At 34.9% G+C, this 22,417-nt stretch overlaps 1 protein-coding gene across 7 annotated transcripts in view; it reads right to left on the bottom strand.

Moving 5' to 3' along the window:
- TANC2 (tetratricopeptide repeat, ankyrin repeat and coiled-coil containing 2) overlaps nucleotides 1-22,417 on the bottom strand; it is a 437,594-nt gene that overhangs the window by 344,867 nt on the left and 70,310 nt on the right. The window contains exon 1 of one of the 7 annotated variants that reach the window (XM_017549225.2): nucleotides 2,875-3,057. The exons of the other annotated variants lie outside the window; for them this stretch is intronic. The gene's annotated coding sequence lies outside the window, so the exon portion shown is untranslated. Of the gene's footprint in view, nucleotides 1-2,874; nucleotides 3,058-22,417 lie in introns of those variants that run through there. 7 annotated transcript variants of the gene reach the window in all.

Raw genomic sequence — 22,417 nt, forward strand, 5'->3', positions numbered from 1 at the left:
AAATAGCTCATATAACAGTCATTCCCTGATCATTTAACTTTTTAACACTCTTTCAACAAAAGATATCTTAAATGTATCCAGCTCTCTACTGCAAATTTACAGTACTAATCTCTGCCAGCCATTTTGTTTTCAGCTTGTAACACTTGCAGCCAGCTGCCTTCAGCCTGCCTCTATTAGCACATCGGATAATTTAGAAAATAAGCACAGAAACCTACAAAATATAGTTAATTTCTATCAGGATATATCTATATATTTTTTCTTTAATATGCTTTATTTTATGATGCTTCTCTACTTCCTTTCAATATTATTCATTCTCTTAATGTAAATGCTCATTCCTGCTCACAGTTACTTTCCCTCCCCCAAATCCTATAATTGAAGTTGACCTATTACCACTTAAGAATTTTCCAATTTTAATAGAATAAAGTACAGGCATATTTTAAATATTTTCTGTAAAAGCACAGAAAGGATGCACATTTTGTACTATAAAACTTACAACTATATTCCAGCAGACTATCTAGCCAAGAATAATAAATACGTAAAAGCTAACATACATTATTCTCACATCTCAAGGGTATTTCTAATAGCTGGCAGAGAGCAAACAATTCTCTACCTGTTCTGACTTGCAGCATCCTGCTGTTTGAGTGTCAATAACAATGTGCCCTCACCAAGCATCATAAAGTCTTAGATGACAAATTATCTAATGCAATTTTAATATGATGGAGAAGGGTGGGACCAAAGAGTTAGTGTCCTGTTCTTCAGAACTCTTTTCCATCACATCTGTCTCCTTCCCTCAACAAGTCCCACTCATCTATATTTAATTAATGTTATTAAATTATGTTATTCATTAACCCATTCTATCACTTAACACAGAACTTTTTAGAGAGACCCTTCTAGTTCACTACAGGATACTACTTAGAAAGTTCTTTAACTTGATAGAATATAACACTTCCGTTAAGTAACAACGAGCAAAGCAAAAAATAAAAATTAGAAAAGACACTAAAAAAAAAGTTCAGTGATTAAGATTACTAAAGTGCTTTAGCGACTTCATTTTCTCTTCCAAACCCCTTCCCTTCTCCAAGGCATTTTTGTTTTTACGTGATACTAATCACCCAGGCTGCTGTAAAAGCCTCTGGTTAGAATGGATTCAGAGGCTGCTGTATCTTGTGAGGAACCAATCAGATTTCTTTGTTTCATCTGCAACATTCCATCAGGGTTATATAACATTTTAGATCCATGAAACATTTCAATAATATAGTATATTTCAATCTGTAGTTAGTTATTGTCACTAAACTTGACCAAAAAAATCTCATATTATTCTTGTGTGTTATTCAATAAAATCAAAGAAATATAGTACAGATGAGAGATTTGTTTTTAATTTTTCTTTTTGGGGAGAACAGAATTTGCTTTGGCTACAAAAAAGAGTTTCTGAAAATATACAAGATGAGTACTATGGAGACCACTAGGATTATTGCTGATTCCTTAATATTTTTGTCTACAGTAAGGTGGGTAAGGTAATCCAACACAGTGGCAGACAGTCATACAGTTGTTAATTCTTATCACATACAAAATGTCTTTAGCATGGAATAAAACAGCATACATTTTTAAGCTCAGGCTGAATCTTTCCAAATCTTTTGAAAGCACAGAAAAATTAAGTATTTAAAATGTTTGGACCAATATTTTCTCAAATAAGAAAATCTGAATTCTGAATGTCATCCTCCAACTTACTACCCACAAAACTAACCAAAATAATATACCAGCAGCATTGCTAGCTATATGATCAGCATACTTGCATTACACTTGTAACAGAACCATACGTATATTCTCTCTCTTCCAGAGATAAATGCTACCTAACTTAAATACTGCTCTTCTATGCTATTAATACAGCAACACAGATATTCAAAAACATATTAAGCTAAAATCTGTGAATCTAGCATTTTCTTTCTTTTTACAACTCAAAGGCATCCAACAGATGATGGTTACAAATCGGCACCGGATTAAAATAGTGGCCCCAACACATTAAAAAGCTGAATCTGCTGGGTGTGGCTTAAGTAAACATCTCGTCTCAACTGGACAGCTCCCCAGTAACACAGCCACAGAAACCCAAAATATATGAGTACATAAGCAAAGTGCTTCTGGAGAGGGTGGGAAACTAAACCTCCATGTTTCATCTATGCTTAATGTTCAGTTGTTTCTATACTGTACTTCTGAGATGACAGTGCCTTGAGTCAATGCTGAACATTGTTCAAGAAACCAAGGACAGAGAAATGTTACTTGTCCTACTTCCTTTCCTTTATACTCCCTGTCTACAACATGGCCGTTCTTACAAACATTTTGCTTTCAAAAAAGAGGTAACCATTTAAATCATGACTATGTGCAATGCGAACTCACACTGCATTATAGTCATCAATAAAATATGAAGTGCCAACTCCTCGGTTCGTTCTACTGATTTTCCATATCTCACCACAGAATGCGCTACTAATGCTTTCTGCTATTATAAAATGAACAATATTGGGAAAGCTGCGACAAATGTACAACAGAGAAAATATAAAAACTACAAGTGCTTACTTTTAAAAAATCCAGTATTAATAGAAAAAAACCTTCATGAACACCTGTCTATATAGATACACACATTGCAATTTTTAGTATAAATATAAATGTTTATAAACTACCATGCATGCATCTAGTAATGTTATACATGCAATATTCCTGAACCTCTTTATATAGAAGGCCTGCAGATTTTAGAACTACAACAGTTTCATTCTTACTGGCCAGAATCAAATATTAAAACAGCTAAAGACATCTGACATACTGAACCACATCCAAGCCTTTAATCTTGTTAACAATTTTCTCTCCTGTTCAGTGTAGCAAACTCACCTCTGGATCATACTGACAGTTATTTTTTTCCCAAGCCCTGTACATGCTGCACCATTTTGTTTGTCTTCTGGACAGTGGAGAAATCGGCAGAACAGCAGCGAAGGAGTGTACTGGAGTCAGCAGAGTCAGTGCCAGCCTCCTGCTGCAGTCTGTATATTGAACGCACTCAAACCCACAGGTGCCTACGTAAAATCCTCCAGCTGCAGCCTGCAACTTAATGTTTCCTTCAGCAATGAATCTGTATGCTACTTTCACTTTGCTTTAATCCAACAAAAGGACAGAATGCACAACTGTATGCCAGATGATTTTGCAAAAAATACTTATACAGACATTGACTCTATTAAGTAGCCAAAAAAATGAATTTTTTAATCATGAAGATTCAGAAGGACAATCACCAAAAGAGAAATGTATTTCTAACATTTCTAAAATTCTAAACTGATAATTTTTTCAAGAAAATTTGGCACTAAATACTAACACATGTCTTAATTTTCTCACATGAAATAGCTTATGAAAGTAATTTTTACATATCATATCATATATAAATGCATAAATAAGCTTTCCTCTACCCATACCTTTCATCAACAAATAATTCATTTATGAGAAGGAAATGTGGAACTTATCTGATAAAAAGGCAAAGTGAATCTAAATAAATCAATGCTCAATAAATCACAGATAAAACAAGAAACAGAGGCTCACATTCCTTTCACACAAACTTCAAACACATAAATTCTTATCCACCAGACTTGCAAAATTGGAAGAAACCTTAAAAAAGACAAATCCAAACCTTTGATTTTTCAGATTAACAAATTAAGGACAGAGAGTTTAAGGCTAAGGTACTTTTCCCAAGGTCATAAAGCTATTCTATAGCAGAGCCTGGTCTTTTAAACACAGCGTTTAGTAAATAATGACTACTAAAACTCATTCAAGATGAAACAGTAACCTGAATATTGCTATAACTATTAAATAAAGTCTATAGTTTAAAAAAATATGAAAAAGAAATATCCAAGCCCAAATAACTGAACAGGTATATTCTACCAAACATTTAAAGAAATAACACAAATTCTAGAATTTCTTCCAGAAAACAAAAGAGCAGCAAATACTCCCAACTCATGAGGACAGAACTACTCGAATGTCAAACCAGATAAAGAAATTACCAAAAAAAGAAAACTACACACCAAAATCCCTTTATGAGCATAGAAACAAAGAGCCTCAACAAAATATTAGGAAACAAAATCCAGTAATGTAGAAAAAGAACAATAAACTATGAGTAGGTGGGGTTTATCTGGAAATGCTAGATTAGTTCAGTATTTGAAAATCATTCAGTGCAATCTACCATATTAATGGTTCAAAGAAGAAAAATCACATGATCTTATTACCTGATCAGAGAAAAAGTATTTTAAAAACATTTAGTACTTGAAGAAAACTAGGAATATAGGGTAACTACTTCAATTTGATGAAGAACATCTATAAAATATCTATAGCTAACATCGTATTTCTTGGTGAAACGCAATGTTTCTCCCCAATGATCAGGAAACAAGGCAAGAATACCCACTCCCACCACTCTTTTTTTTTTTTTTTTTGAGATGGAATCTCACACTGTCACCTGGGCTGGAATGCAATGACACAATCTTGGCTCACTGCAACCTCTGATTCCCGAGTTAAGTGATTCTCCTGCCTCAGCCTCCCAAGTAGCTGGGATTACAAGCACCCACCACCATGCCCACATAATTTTTGTATTTTTCATAGAGACTGGGTTTTACCACGTTGGCCAGGCTGGTCTTGAACTCCTGACCTCAGGTCATACACCTGCCTCGGCCTCCTGAAGTGCTGGCATTACAAGTGTGAGCTTCCGCACCCAGCCTATATATACATATGTTTTAAATATTAGCAATGTACAATAAGAAACAAAAATTTTAAAAACAAGAGTCTTCATCTGTGATTTCTCTTTCCATGGTTTCAGTTACCCACAGTCAACTGCAGTCTGAAAATATTAAATGGAAAATCCCAGAAATTACCAATCCATAAGTTTTAAATTATACTCCATACTGAGTGGTGTAATAAAATCTTACACCATCCTGTCCAGGACGTAAATCATCCCTTCTACCATATCCACTGCTGTATACTGTACCTGCCATTAGTCAGTAACTTCCAGCATATCCATGCTGTATATCCTACCTGCCCATTAGTTGTTAGATATGCTTAGTAGTGACCTCCGTTATCAGATCAACAGTTCACAAGAAGGATGAATAAAGTACAATAAGATATTTTGAGAGAAAGAGATCACATTCATATTTGTTATAATTGTTCATTTATTATTAGTTATTATTGTATCTTACTATGTGTAATTTATAAATTAAACTTTATCATAGGTACATATGTATGTATAAGAAAAGACATAAATATATATAGGGTTTGGTACTATCTGCAGTTTCAGGAATCCACTGGGGCCTGTGGTGTGTATCCCCTGTGGACAGAGGGGACTAATGTACCACTAGCTTAAAAAAAATACTTAAGTGTAAGCCTAATGAAACATGTACAGTTTCTGTATACTGGAAACTACCAAATGCTGAAGAAAAGTATCAGGGAAGAACTAAACAAATGGAAAGACATAACATGTTCATGTACTGGAAGACCACACATGGAAAAAATGTTCTATCCCAGTTGATCTATAGATTTAATGTAATTCCACCTAAAATCCCAGAAGGATCTTTTTATAGACAGACAAGATGATTCTAAAATTTATATAGAAAAGCGAAAGATCTAAAATAGCTACAACAATTTTGAAAAAGAACAAAGTTGGAGGAATTATACTACCCTATTTTAAGACTTACTATAAAGCTACAGTAATCAAAACAGTGCAGAACTGGCAAAAAAAAAAAAAAAATACAAAGAGATCAGTTAACAGAACAGACAGTGCAGAAATAGACCCAAATAAATACAGCCAACTGATTTTTAACAACAGTGCAAAAGCTATTCAAAGGAAAAGTGTAGTCTTTTCAACAATGGTGCTGGAACAATTACATACCCATACAAACAAACAAACAAAAAAAAACCCAAACATATAAACCTTAACCTCACACTTTACATAACAAATATATCATACATCTAAATAGAAAATTTTTAGAAAAAACATATAAGAAATCTTCATGACCTGTGGATAGGCAAAGAGTTTTTAAATATGAGATCAAAAACATGAACCATTAAAAAAAGATAAATCAACTTTAACAAAACACTGTTAAGAGAATAAACAAAGCAAGCAAAACACATATCCAGCAGAAGACTTGTATATAGAATATACAATGAACTCTTAAAATTCACCAATAAGAAAACAAACAAATAAAAAATGAGCGAAAGATCTGATGACACTTTACTGTTGAAGATACATAAAAGACTAAGCACAAGAAAAGATGTTCATTAGCCATTAGAGAAATGCAAATTAAAACCACAATGAGATACCACTACACATAAAATGACTAAATTTTTTTACAGTTGACAATATCAAGTGCTACCAAAGGGGTGGAGCAATTGGAACTCTCATATGCTGCTGGTGGGAATGAAGAGTACAGCTACTCTGGAAAATTGTTTGGCAGTTCCTTATGTAGTTAAACATACACCTACCATATGATCCAACAATCCTACTTTCTAGGCATCGGCCCTACAGGTACGAAAACTTATGCTCACGCAAAAATCCATACACGAATGTTTAAAGTGGCTCTATTCATAATCACCTAAAATTGGAAATAATCCAAATGTTCTTCAGTGGGTGAATAAATAAGCAAACAATACATCCATACAATGGCATACCACTCAGCAATAAAAAGGAACACAAACTAGTGCTGTTTGGCACAACAACTCAGATGAATCTCAAAGGCATTATCCCAAGTGAAAGAAGCCAGTCTTCAAATGTCATATACAGGATACCTCAGAGATACTGCTCGTTCCATTCCAGACTACTGCAAGAAAATGAAGATCACAATAAAGCGAGTCACACAAATTTCTTGGTTGCCCAATGCAGACAAAAGTTATGTTTACAATATACTGTAGTCTATTATGTTTGTGTTAAGTTTATAATAGCATTATATCTAAAAGGAAATGTATATAACTTAATTAGAAATACTTTCTTGCTAAAAAATCCTGTCATCTGAGCCTTCAGAAAGTTGGGATCTTTTTGCTGGTGGAGGGTCTTTTTTGTTGATGGATGCCGACTGATTAAGGTGTTAGTTTCTGAAGGCTGGCATGGTTGTGACAATTTCTTAAGACAACAAATGAAGTTTGCCACATCAACTAACTCTTCCTTTCATGAAAGATTTCTCTGTAGCACATGATACTATTTGATGGCATTTTACTCAGTAGAATTTCTTTCAAAATTGAAGTCAATCCTTTCAAACCCTGGCACTGTTTTATCAACTAGGTTTACGAAATATTCTAAATTTTTTGTTGTCATTTCAACAATGTTCACAGCATCTTCACCAGGTATAGACTCCATAACCCAAGAAACCACTTTCTCTGCACATTTGTAAGTGCTTATCCATTCAAGTTTCATCATGAGATTACTGCAATTCAGTACATCTTCAGGCTTTATTTCAAAATCTAGCTCTCTTACTTTTTCCACACATTCAGTTACTTCCTCCAATGAAGTCTTCAAAGCTATCCATGAGGGTTGCAATCAACTTCTTCCAAACTCATGTTAATGTTGACATTTTGACCTCCTCCCCTGAATCACAAATGTTCTTAACGGCATCTAGAATGGTAAATCCTTTCCAGGTTTTCAATTTACTTTGCCTAGATCCATTAGAGGAATCACTATCTATGGCAACCATAGCCTTGCAAAATGCATTTCTTAAATAATAAGCCTTGAAAGTCAAAATTCACTCTTTGATCCATGGCTGAAGAATGAATGTTGTGTTCACAGGCACGAACATAACATTAATCTCCTTGAATGTTTCCAACAGAGCTCTTGAGTGCCTAGATACACTGTCAATGGGCAGCATTATTTTGAATGTTATCTTTGTTTCTGAGCAGCAGATCTCAACAGTGGGCCTAAAATATTTAGTAAACCATGTTGTAAATAGATATGCTGTCATCCAGGCTTTATTGTTCCATTTACAGAGCACAGGTAGAGTAGATTTAGCAATTCTTTAGGGCTCTAGAATTTTGGAAACAGTAAATGAGAACTGGCTTCAACTTAAAGTCACCAGCTGCATTAGCCCCTAACAAGAGAGTCAACCTGTCCTTCAAAGCTTTGAACCCAGGCACTGACTTCTCTCTAGTGATGAAGTCCTAGATGGCATCTTCTCCCATACAAAGCTGTTTCATCTACATTGAAAACATGTTGTTTAGTGTAAATGTAACCATATTCATGGCTCATTAGTTTCTCAGGTGAAGGATGGGAGAAGGGAGTGACTAGAAAGGAGTATCATGATGTAACCTGTAAGTTGATGTAGGCTAGTTGTGGTGGTATCTACACACATTTAATGTGTGAAAATTCATAAAACTGCACATCAAAATAAAAAAGGAAATTCTAGGCTGGGTGCAGTGGCTCACTGCTGTAATCCCAGCACTTTGGGAGGCTGAGGCAGGTTGATCACAAGATCAAGAGATCAAGACCATCCTGGCTAACATGGTGAAACCCCATCTTTACTAAAAATACAAAAAATCAGCTGGGTGTGGTGGAGGCTCAGGGGGCTGAGGCAGGAGAATTGCTGGAACCTGGGAGGCAGAGGTTACAGTGAGCTGAGATCACGCCACTGCACACTAGCATGGCGACAGAGCAAGACTTCATCAAAAAAAAAAAAAAAAAAAAGGAAATTCTACCTTATAATTTTTTAAAACTTCAACTACCACTGGATGGTCATGACTTCCAATTCTCTATTTCCTTCTCTGCCCTCTGCCTTCTTTTCAGGGTCCATAACCCAAATATCTAACATCCTCTGGATAACCCATCATCGCCTCAAATTTCACTTCTAGGGAAGGGAAAAAAACTGGAGATTGAGTTCAATCACCAATGGCCTATGCTTTAATCAATCAGGCCTACATAATGAAGCCTCTACAAAAACCCTAAACAATGGGGTTCACAGAGTTTCTGGGTCAATGAACCTCATATCAGGAGAGTGGGGCAACCCCACCCCAATTCCACAGGAACAGAGCTTGTGTGCTCAGATCTTATCCTATGTACTTCTTCATCTGGGTGTTCATATGGATTCTCTGTAATATCCTTTATAATAAATTGGTAAATGTTAAGTATCTTCCTGAGTTCTGTGAACTGTTCTGACAAATTACTGAACCCACGGAGGGAGCCACGGGCACCTAGAAATAATAGCTTGCAGGTCCAAAGTACAAGGGTCTGGACTTGCAGTTAGAGTCTAAGTGAGGGGTAGTCTTGTGGGACTAGTCCTCAACCTGTGGAGTCTGACTGACTCCTGGTTGTCAGAATTAAATTGTAGGATACCCAGTTGGTACTGGAAGAGTTGGAGACTTGTTTAATGGGACACATTTGGTGTCACAATGTGTGAGTATAGAAAAAGGTTTTCTTTTAGTAACTTGATACATAGCACTGCTCTATCTCCAGTAGCTCTAGGAAGCACTCGATAAGTACTTTTGTTGAGTAAATTAAAAAGGCTAAGGCTCTTCCTTCATTTGACCTACACCTGATCAATCATGCAGTTCAGTTGATCTTTTCTCCATACCACTGCCATGCTCTTAGTTCAGACCCTCATTATCTCTTGCCTGGATGCTGCTGCAATAGCTCCTACAGATGGGCATGTCATTTCACCTACCCAAAATCACATACACCCCTTTCTGGGAAGGGCCCTTTAAAAACTTTCACTCTTTATACTAATTTACTTTCTCCCTCTACCATAGATGAAGTGCACTGGGATAGGTAGCTAACCCAAGCTGAGATGATCACAAACCTTACCCACACCCTAGTCCAAAATGTAACTGACTTGTGAAAGGGTGGACACCAGACCTAAATAAGACCAAGGTTGACCTACCCATGAGCTTATGGATTTGAAAACGAAAGAACTGAATCAGTATCCTCCTCTGGGTGCCTGGACTATAAGATACAAAACTCAGATGTTGGTAGCTATGTTCTACTATTTGAACTGAATAGCAGAGGAAACAAAAGTACAAGTTTGTGAGAGAATGAAACAGACATGCAGAAAGAAATAGATATAAGAAATGGGAGTGAACCACAGTACCAAACTACCTATATATAGTTCACAAAATGTGTCAAGTTTTCTCACAACTTCATGTCTTTACACTTGCTGTACTCTGTGCCTGAAATTTCCTCTTCCCCATTTCTCAAAGTGGCTAACTGCTATGTAGGCTTGGTGATAGTCACCACCTCCTCCAAGAATTGTTCCATTTCCCTCCAGTCTGAGATTGAGTCCTTCCTTGGAACTCCCTTAGTACCCTGTGTACAACTTTATCACAATACTTCTCATACTGTATTTTAGTAATACTGGTTTATTTATGCCAGGCAGTATAATCTGGCAAAAACTATGTCTTTTATTTCTAAGTAAACTGTGTTCCCCAATACTCTACCTGGCTCACATTAAGTGCTCACCCTATAATCAGGGATGGAAAGATAACACAGAAAGGAAGGAAAGAAGTATCTAATAGTACCTCAGGCTTAGAGCATGGATCCACTGGAAGCTTAACAGAAAAGAAGACTGAATGGTCTGACCGTTTTTAAAATGGAAACAGAGTAGAATGGCAAAGTAACACAATATTCTGAGTAAAGAAGTGACTATACTGACTAGTAAATGAATAATACCAGAGCTAAGACCATGAAGTGTGATGTAAATTTTTGAAGCAAATAGTACAGCTAGGTTTACTTTGGAAAAAATCATGTTTTTTTCAATATTCTCTTTCTCCCAAAGAACATTCCCCAGCCAAGTCTTCTGTGGTTAGGATAAAAGGTGACAACAAAAAAACAGACAAATATGTTCCTAATACTTGAGTTTGAAAAAAACCTGTCCTCTTTCAGGTACAAAAAAGATTTAAGTCATTAAAATTATATGTTTAGGAAAAAAATTAAATAGGAGAAAATCTCCCATTCACTCCTATTCCAGAAGAGAATTCCCCTGGATAAGAACAATCATAGAAATCTGTCTTCTAGGATGATCTGCTGGTTGGTTTCCCAGCCAGGGCCTCTGATACTAAAATCCTATAGTTTCGGGCCCAGTCCTCAGCTCTGCAGTCAAGAACCAAGTCATTTAAGATCTTCAAAGTGGTAAGCCTCAGACTAAGCTCTGCAGTTAAGAATCAAGTCATTTAAGATCTTCAAAGTGGTAAGCCTCAGACAGATTAATTTATACTACAAAAACTCTACATTCTGCAAACTTCTTATCAAAATATTAGTATTATTAACAAACTTAAGGTGGCCTTGTCTTTCCTATATTAGGCAAATTTGGGCTTGTCTTTCTAACTCTTGGTATGAGAAAAACTGTTAATTTTTAAAATAAACAAAACCCAAAACTAGGTTAGAAAAACAAACTGGCAGACTCCACTAGTTGCCTACCCATCCTTTATTTCATGCTAAAAGAATCCCGATTTTATTTTAGGTATTTGCTTCAAGGGAGGCTGGTTCTCAGGGGTTGAGCTTTGATGAGTAAATGTATCTCAATAACATCATTTGCAATTTCATTAACTGGCTTAAGAAAGGTTAAGTGATAGAACCTGGCCAACTGGAATGTGAGGTAAATGGTGGCGGGAGCAACCAGTGGGGTGTCTGTTAGGAAAGCTTTTCTTAACTTGAAAAGGGACCCAAGAAGGGATTAGTTGTTCTAGTAGTCTATGAACAATGCTGTGTGTGGATGTGAAAGCTGAAGGTACTGCAGTCATCTTGCCGCTATGTTAGGAGAAACCTGAGAACAATAACCAATATGCTGAAAATGGTGAAGTAGAAAGGGAGAAAGAAATTGAGTCTTTGGCAATGATGTTGAGTTTCAGGATTAATTTACCTGCAATCTTCCTACTTCTGGAATTCTTAGTTATATGAATATATAAATCCCCTTCAATGTCTCAGTATTTTAAATTGGATCTCTAGTAATTCTAACCATCCTAACTACCACAATGGCAAATAAAACTGACTAGGGAGGAGACTATACAGAATCTAATCAAACTCAAATTTTAACATAAAATTCGTATTTCCTCTAAAAAGTTCAAGTTTAACAACTATGAGATCAAGAGGACTAAGCTTAGATGTTAAGATCATTTTTACTCACCAGTTTAAAACCCTGCAGTGGCTCACTTGCAGCTTTAAGGATATAATCCAAAGTATTTAGCATGGCACACAAAGCATATCATTAACTGATGAGTGATTACTGTGATAAACTGTCCATACTTTGTAGCAACTTTCTTACTCACCCTAGGTTCCAGAAATAGAAAGAATTATTGCAGTGACTAGAATAGACCATATAGTCTCCTCTCTCCATTTACTAGCAAATGCTGCTTTTTCTATTTGGACCCCTATTAACTTGTCCTTTACAATTCAACTTGCATTCTCCTCTCCTCCCAGCCTATCCTCCAAGTATATTGTTACTATGGTTTAGAAATCTCTCTCCTTTATTAAACTTTGAGCTCCCTGAGATTAGGAAATATCTCCATCATGTACCACAATCTCTGATATACAGTAAGCACTAAAAAATCTTTGTGGAGTCAATTAATGAACCTAAACTGGAGGTAGCCATAAGTTCTTTGCATTACAGTACAAGACAATGCAGATTTATAAAATATATCTATCATTACAGAAAGTTGTACTGAACAGCACTGTTCTAAAGGGTTTCTAAATTATTTCAAAATGATTGAAAACTAATTATACCTAATTTTTTAAAATCACAAAACCTGAGACCAGAATAATGTTATGAGTTTTTCAGAAAATGTATGCCATTTAACAAATATGTATTATAAAACATTATGCTATAGACCAAGGATCAAAATAGATAAGTCTCTGTTCCCAGTAACACCTTTGGTCTGGCATAAACTACTGGCTAAGCAGCTTTACAATAATTATAAATGTTATTTACCAAGTTCTTTCCTAATCAAAACTATGAGGTCCAAAAATAAAATCTTTAGTGAGCAAAAAGAAAATAATCCCAAATTTTTCAAATTTTTACACACATTTCAAGCTAATGTAGGCTGTGTAATATATGAGCATAATTTTGGTTAAAGTACTTAACATGGTGCATAATAAACATTTAATAAATGTATGCTGAATCCGAATCAACTGTATGAAGAAATGAACAAAGTATTTTTTCCAAGTTTAAATCTTCAAATACATTAGGACATTTCAATACTATCGGTTCCAGTGAAAATAGTAAAACCATTTTTGTATAAATGAACATTATATCTTTATCATGTATCTTTTTCCAATATTATTTCACTGATATATTCTACTGACCACATGAAGTAATTGTTTTTCTTTTTTCCTTTTTTTTTTTTCTGATAGCAGCACTGGCCTGCAAATATATGAAGTAGTTTTATAAAAGACATTTCATTAGAAAAGTTACTGAGCCATGAAGCTACCATATGAAAGACAGAAGAATATGCCATCCCAAAACATGTCACTTTGGCATAAGAATTATTTTGAGTTAAAGGCACTTGAAAATCAGCAGATGCAAGAAGGGCATTCTAACTTTCCTTTTTCTTCCTGAAAAGTGGAGATAAAACTCCGACGTAAAAGTCGCCCTTCCTGTACCAAGGGAAAAGAAATATTCTTATCACCCGAGATGGGGAATTGAGGCAAATCTGAACAAACCAACCTTACAAAACTAGCCCCATATCTTCCTAATCATTTCTCCATGATTAACTGCCCTAGCCCAAGCCCCTGTGTCTTTTTACATTTTTACAATTTACTACTTTTTGTCCAACTTAGTACACATACATGTCTGGGTCATCATTTCCCTATGGAGGCACACATGTAAAAGTCTGTATGCTTTTCCCCTATTAATTTGTCTAATGTCAATTTAATTCTCAGGTCCAGCTGGAGACCCTGAGAGGACAAGTAAAGTTTTACTTCCCATGTACTACAAGCAAAACATTCTCTCTCGTTCTAATCTAACATTTTCAATGTTACTTGTTTCTTCAATATAATACAGATGCAATATTTTAAAATTAATATTAAAGGAAAAAGCAAACCCTACCTTGTTCATTCTTGGTTTATGGACGTGATCAGATTATTTTCTATCTCCGTAAGGTATTAAAAATCCATTTGGGGGCTCCTCTAAAGAACAGAACTTTTGATGGCAAGATTCTTAGTGACAAATGAAAGAATCATAACTGTAGGTCAGAGCACTCTAAATCTGGAAAAAAGCAAGTTAACCTACTTTCTCCAGGGAATCCAATAAAACCAGAATAGAAAAAAAAGAAAACCTATGAAAATGGAATGAAGTGGAGAGTGTGGAACTTGTTTTTAAGGTCAAATTTTTGGTTGTTGATTTTCTTTAACATAAGGAATAAAACATGTAAGGAAGATGCTTCTCATTTATAGAAATGTATTCTAGAGACCCTTGAGAACAAGGAGTCTATGATTGTTGTACCATACCAATTTTAAAACCACCATTTGCTCCTTTATGTTGCAATCATTTTTGGTTCTATCATTAACTTTTCACTATTATGAGTAATATGTATGGGTTTTCAACAAAATTCCCATATAAAAAAAAACAGAAGCATGATTATATTATGCATAAGGAGACCATGGGATGTTATAGAATACCATAAATTTGCAAAAGCACTAATCTGTTATCAAGAGATTTTTCTCTGAAATATTTAAAGTTCCCTAAGAAAACAAAAAACTACATATATTCAGAGGAAAATTTTGACAGTACTAAAATAATTTATCATTTTCATTTGGCACAAATATTATTCTATATCAAAATATACCTATGAAAAAATAGCATATTAAGGACGAAATCATATATTTAACTCATTATTTAAATCCCTTTTTAAAAAATCAAAAATCAGCCTATTACTCAAATATTTTTTTTCTTCATTGCACACTCATATTTATAAATGTAGAATTATAAGTGGCATACCGATATAGGCTTTGATTTCTACAGTAACTGATATTCAGCAACACTGCCAAAACTAAACCAATTTAAATTGTTTAATTTAATCCTTTAAAAAATTGTGGTTTAAAATGTGAACTGATCATTTCTGAAAGCAGTTTTATCAGGGAAACTTCAATTGGTACTAAGAAATAACTATTTTAAATTTCAAGTGCCTTGTACAAGTTGAGGATAGGAAGAAACTAAATAGAAGAATGAAAATTTACTTCCTTTAAATGGGAAAGAATTAGTTACAAAATGACTTGTGCTGACCGCATAAGCCTTACATTACTTTCTGTCTTCCTTCTTCACCAACATGGAGGGATGCAGTAAACTTTAAAAGTACCAACCTATGAAAGTAGATGCTCAGGGGTTAAATCTTTAGGCTAAAATATTGCAGTACAGTGCTAAAAGGGCTTGTAACATTTAAAATTGTCTTAAAGTCCTGGGGAAGCATAATCCTAAAGTTGGAATAAGGGTAATTTAGAAAGAAACTCAGAATGGAAATAAGCCACAGAGCTAAATAAATTCCTTTGAAAGCAAAATTTAGTGCAAAAGGTAATAGTTTATCTCTGAACAGCTATTCATTCAATATATGATCACTGAATATCTAATATGGGCCTGGAACAGTGCAATGTACCAGTCAGCCAGTCTCTCTAACCAGAAATTTCAGAACAAATTATTTCCTCCCATTCTTTTTACTTTCCAGCCACTCTAGTAAACAAATCTTATCTATTCTACCTCAAAAATGTCTTCCTTATGTATCCTCTGTCTCTTTATTCCTATTGTCACTTCTTTAGCCTTTTCATTGTCTCTTAATTAGTATTTCCTCACTGCAGTCCATTCTATACACTGATGCCAGAGTTATTATCCTTAAAATGTTATAAAAAATGTTTTCATTCATAAAACAAATATTACTGAGTACTTGCTATGTGCTAGGCAAGTGCTGAGGATAGAGCAGTGTAAAAGAGAGTAGACTTATGAAACTTGTATTCCAGTAGGAAAGACAGATAAGCAGAAAAGCAAGACATAAGATAAATAATGATAATTGCTACAGAGACAAAATTTAAAAGGAAGGACAAGATAAAAAGGCAACATGAAGAAGGAGTTAAGAGTCTTAGATCTCGTGGCCAGGAAAGACTTCACTGAGAAGGTGATTTCTGATTAAAGACCTTAAGGAAGTACGGGAGCTAACTAACATTCTAGGTATAGAGAACAGCATGCATAAAAGTCCTAAAGCAGGAGGCAGTTAATGTGGCTTAAAGGAGTGAACAAAAACAAAAGGGAGGTTTACAGGATACTAAGTCAAAGGTCACCAGGAACAGATGTTATAGAATCATAGAAGGACATAGGTATCTAACCAATTTGTGCTGATCTCTTATTTTATTAGATTTTTGAGACAGGGTCTCACTCACCCAGGCTGGAGTGGAGTGGTGTGATCAAGGATCACTGCAGCCTCAATGTCCCAGGTTCAAGCAATTCTCCTGCCTCAGCCTTCAGAGTACCTGGGATTACAGGCGTGCGCCACCAAACTCAGCTAATTTTTGTATTTTTAGTAGAGACACAGTTTTGCCATGTTGCCCAGGCTTGCCTTAAACTCCCGGCCTCAAGTGATCCGCCCACCTCAGCCTCCCTAAGTGCTGGGATTACAGGCATGAGCTACCATGCCTGGCCCCTGACCTCTTATTTAAAGACTGTGTTTGCTCACTCATAGGCGGGTGTTGAACAATTAGAACACATGGACACAGGGAGGGGAGCACTACACGCTGGGGTCAGTTGGGGGGAAACAGGGGAGGGACGGTGGGAGGTGGGGAGCTGGGGAGAGATAGCAAGGGGAGAGATGCCAGATGTAGGTGATGGGGGGAAGGCAGCAAATCACACTGCCATGTGTGTACCTATGCAACAATTTTGCATGTTCTTCACATGTATCCCAAAACCTAAAATGCAATAAAATAAATAAATGGGGAAAAAAAAAAGACTATGTTTGGCACCTAATTGCTGAAATTCTTGAACAGCCTTCACTATTTGTCATTCCATTCTACCTTCCAACCTTTCTCCCTACTTACACATCCCCAAAGAGTCTACCTGAATATAGTAAAAATGAAGAAGGTGTCCACAACTGGGACACAGTATGAAACTTCATTCTCTGACTTCTAATGATCACATATGCCACTCTAGTAGAGAATCCCTAACATTTTCAGTAAATACTGTAGGAATGTGTGAGCAGAAATGGTTGAGACCAAGTTCTACAGCATACATACTTTAAAAAAAATTACCATCAACTATATTAACATACAGTTATTAGTGAGGAAAGCCATAGACAAACACTAATGGTAATTAGTTTAGTTTACATTTAATGTCTAATAGAATGATTTTTCAAATAATAAAACATACAAGAAACTGACAAATCAACCCACAACACATAACTGGAACCTGTATTTAACATGTTTCCATGAAAAACAAGAAAAAAATCAAAGAGCAAAAACTTACACAAATTTCTCAAAATATTTCTCAACTCTAGCAAGAGAAGCCACCAAATTCTTGGCTACTTGTTGCTCTGATGTAATCCTTAGCAACTTAAAATCTCTAACATCTGAGTTGCTACTTCAAAGAAAAGAGACAGTTTCCAGATCTCAGTTTAGACTTAATTCCACTCAACTGTCTCATTTATTCAGTGACAGCAAAATACACAGGTGAGAATTCCATGACTTCTATTCCCACTAGCTGTATGATCTCGGGCAAGACTTTTAATATCTCACCTATAAAGTCTCTCATATATTTTTGAAGCAGATTAAATTAGGTAATGCATATAAAAATCCTTTTCCTCTGTGAAACACAGAACACATGCAAATGTGTGTACACACACACACACATTATATATAAATGTAAATACAGTAGCAGTATGAACTGCTGCAGGAACAAAAGTAAGTATCTATTCTTTACTCTTAAGATAGACTATATTTAGGGAAGAATTACTAGAAAGTTCATAAACAGTACAAGGCATTACATTATTAAGTTTTGCATTAAGAAAACAGGCACTAAATAAGCACTATAGTAGGTAAGGCAGAGAATGATCACTGTGAACAAGGGTGAGATGTAAGTTGGACTTAATGATTGAGGATGATTTAAAGAGATGACCTGGCTGGGCATGGTGGTTCACACCTATAATCCCAACAATTTGGGAGGCTGAGTCATGAGGCTCACTTGAAGCCAGGAGTTTAAGATCAGCCTGAACAAGATGGTGAGAATCCATGTACACAAACTAACACAAAAATTAGCCAGGCATGGTGGAACATGTCTGTAATCCCAGGTATCTGAGAGGCTGAGATAGGAGGATCAGTTGGCCCAGGAGCTTCAGGTTGAAGTGAGCTATGATCACCACAGTACTCCAGCCTGCGTGACAAAGCAAGACCCTGTCTCAAAAAACTAAATAATTTTTTTAAAAAAGAGATGACTCAACTATAAATGGCAAGTTTATTCTACCCAGGGTAAATGTCATAATCAAAAGGATACAGAAAATATAAGGCCTTAAAAAGTTTCACTCTGATAAAGTAGAAAGTTTCTGAGCAAGAGTTTATAGGGAAAAGTGCCAGAGAAGAGAAGTCAGATCAGGTCCTGTCAAACTAAGTTCTCATTAATCCTTTAGGAAAATTAATACAACAGGAAGATGGAGTTGAGAGCAAGTGAGAGCAGGTCAGAGAAAACAGTATATTCATTAATGCAACAAATATTCAATGAAACCCTAAGAATTTTCAGGCAACACTCTAGATGCTGGGATTAAGACTGAACTCATAAGGCTTACATTTATTGGGGAAGACAAATGAAAAACAAAACCAAGCAAAGTAAAATAACTCAAAGACTGATATGTACTATAAACATAAAAGGGGAATTGAATGGAATTTGTGATGAAGGGGGTTGACAAGACCAGTAAGAAAACTGAAAACAAAGGCCAGGGAGTGCTAAACTTTAAAATGGGGTTGGAGAGGAAGGCAGTGTTCATATTATCAAGGACTCTATAGGCCTAGTGAAAAACTCTGAACTTTATTCCAAAACCTATTGAAATCTATTGTAGGGGTCTAAGATGAGGGTTAATCTGATCTGATGAATCACATCATATCATTTTGTAAAATGTTATCATTTGATATCACATCATTTATCATTTACTAAATCAAATCATTTACAAGACTACCATCATAATTTACTAGGTCTAAGCATGGATAGGAAGAAGACTGCCCCGCCATAAGCAGAGACTCCGATGAGATAAAGAAAAATTAGCAAAAACTGTAATGACTGTGTCAATTGGCTCGACATTATAGAACAAGGGTCAGCAAACTTTCTCAGTAATGGGCCAGATGGCAAATACTTTAATCTCTGTTACAATTATAGAACTCTACTCTTATAGCATGCAAACATAGTACAGACAATACAGAAAAGAAGGAATTTGGTTGTGTCCTAATGAAACTTTATTTATAAAACAGGTGGCAGATTAGAGTTAGCCTGCAGGTGATAGTTTACCAACCCCTGGTATAGAAGACGAAGGAACTCCAAATTCAATGCAAGGTCTCCCTACTCATTTAATTCTTCTGAAAAAAAATGTTGTTAAAGTCATGGTGGTAACAATGTGGGAGACTAGAACCTTAGCTGTAGAGCTGAGCAAGATCTGGAGTAAGATGGTGCTTAGATCCCAAACTCCTGATAAAGAAAGAGGCCTACATATACATAGAACAGACTTCACTCTAGACATCTGAAATACATGTGAATTGAAACAAACAAAACTGTAACCTAGACATCATCCATTTCAGCATCTCATCAAACTAAAGTGATTAGTCCCTTATCAGACCTGCCTAACACAGAAAAAGGCTTCCCCTCTCTGGGAAAAAAAAAAAATATTATTTACTCCAGTCTCTACAGTTCTTGTAAACACAATGTCTGATAAACAACAGAAAAATGTTGAAACATGTAAGGAATAGGAAAATGTGATCCATAATCAAGTGATAAAATGATTAAGAGAAGATGTGCAAATTACCTAGAAATTGGAATTAGCAGAGATATCAACTACCAAACTACTATTTTTAGCTCTAAAGTATGTTAAGAAATAACTGATAAAGATAGAAAAAAAAAATAAAAAAGAAAGAAAAAATGAAAAATTTCAACAGAGAAAGGGAGTATCTTCAAAAGAACCAAATGAATATTCTAGAATGGAGAAACACTATCTAAAAAATTAAAATTAAGAACTCATTGGCTGGGCTCAGAAGTTAACTGGACATAGCAAAAGACAGTACCAATAAACTTAAAGACAGGCCAACATAAATTAGCCAAAGGAAAAAATGACCAAAACAAGCAAAGAAAAATAATATAGTTTGAGAGATATGAGGAAGCATATACCAAACAATCTAATATATAAACTAAAGTCCCCCCGAAAAGGTAATGAAAGGATAGAAGAACTACAAGGTTTTCCACAATTGATGAAAGACATCAACACAGAGGCTCAAGAAGTTCACCAAAATAAAACATGGTAATAGAAATAAAATCATAAACCCAGGCATATCATCGTCAAAGGCTGACCACAAAGATAAAGATCTTAAAACAGCCAGACACCCCACCCCCTGCAAAAAAGAACACATAACATTCTAAGGAAAAAAATTGAGAATTATAGCTATCTCTCACCAGAAACAATATAAATCAAAAGGCAATAGAATAACATCTTTACACTACTCAAAGAAAAAGAACTGCTAATCTAGTTTTATAACCAGGAAACATAAACTTCAAACTGACGGCAAATAAAGATGTTTTGAAAAAACAAAAGTTGCATTAATTCATTGACAACATACCTACATTTCAAAGGAAGCTCAGTAGAGTGGGAAAAAATGATCTCAGGTAAAAACACCATTTTGCAAGAAGGAATGAATACCAGAAGGGATAAATATGTGTTTAAATAAAAATGACATTTTAAAAACATCTTAAAGATTACTGGCTACTTAAAGTAAGAGTAATACAATGTATTGTGGCATATATACTATATGTAAAGTTTAAGACAACAAAGAGAGAAATAGAATTAAATAGTGTAAGGTCCTCCTTACAGTGCTCACAAAGTAGTAAAAATTCTAGTTAAACCATAACAAATTAAAGATATATATTGCAATACCTTGAGAAATCTCTTTTTAAAAAATAACCCAAGATATAGCTAAAAGACCAAAAAAAAAAAACCCCAGAATGTTATTTTTAAAATGCAAAACATGAACAAACAATAAATATTATACAAAGGAAAAACAAGATGGGAGACTTAATCAAATCATATCGAATCATTACATTTACCTACTGCAAATGTAAATGAACTAAATATAGCATTTAAAGTAGATTATCAAAAAATAAAACAGATTATCAGACTGGATTTAACAACAAAAGAAAAGAACTACATAATATTTTCAAGAGAAATACCTTAATACAAAAACGAGATGGATTTAAGGCAAAAGTACTGCAAAGGATACATCAAGCAGACACTAATCATAAGAAAACAGGTATGGCTATATTATTATCAAAGTAGGCATTAAGGACTAGAAATATAACCAGAGATAAAGAGGAGCATTTCATGAAGATATAAAGGGCAACTTATTGAGAAATCATAACAGTCCTAAATGGGTATGCAGCTAACAACACAGCTACAAAACAAATAAAGCAAAAGCTGACAGAAACAGGGAGATATCCACAATTCACAATCACAGCTGCAGATTTTAACATGTCAACTCAGTAACTGTCAAACTAAGCAGAAGAAAAAGATCAGTAACAATATAGAAGATTTGAAAGCTGTTACCTAACTTGGTCAAATGGACAATTATGAAACACTAGGTCCAACAGGAGATTATATAATTTTCTCAAGTGCATGTGGAACATTCTCCTAAATAATGAGCCACATTCAGTTTCACAGGCCAAAAAAATATAAGAAAAAAATAAAGAAAAAAAAAATGAGCCACAAAACAAGTCTCAATAAACTTCAAGGAATGGCTCCTATTCTTTGTAGAGTGCAATAATAAAAAGATGACTATAACAATCACCAAATGTGTGGAAATTAAGCAACATACTTACAAGTGGTACAGAAGTAAAAGCAATAAAGAGAAAGAAATTAGAAAATAACTTGAACTGAACAATAATGAAAATATAATATATATTGATATTTGTGGAATGTTGGCAAAGCAGTGCTTAGAAGAAAATTAATAGCTAAATGCATATATTTAAAAAATTTAAAAATCAACTGTCTAAGCTTCTATCTCAAAAAGGTACAAGAGCAAGTAAAACCCCTCCCAAAAAAAGGAAGGAAATAATGAAATGCAAAAATTGATAAAATAGAAAACAAACATAAAATAAATAAAATTTAAAAGCTAAAACTTGGTTCTTCGAAAAGGCTGATAAATCCCTTGCAAGAAAGATCAATGAAATTTTAAAAAGCGAAAGAGAAAGAGACAGCACTAAGTATCACTGTCAGAAATAAACAGTGA

The sequence above is a fragment of the Cebus imitator genome, unplaced genomic scaffold, assembly GCF_001604975.1.
Source record: "Cebus imitator isolate Cc_AM_T3 unplaced genomic scaffold, Cebus_imitator-1.0 Scaffold217, whole genome shotgun sequence".
Classification (NCBI taxonomy): Eukaryota; Metazoa; Chordata; class Mammalia; order Primates; family Cebidae; genus Cebus; species Cebus imitator.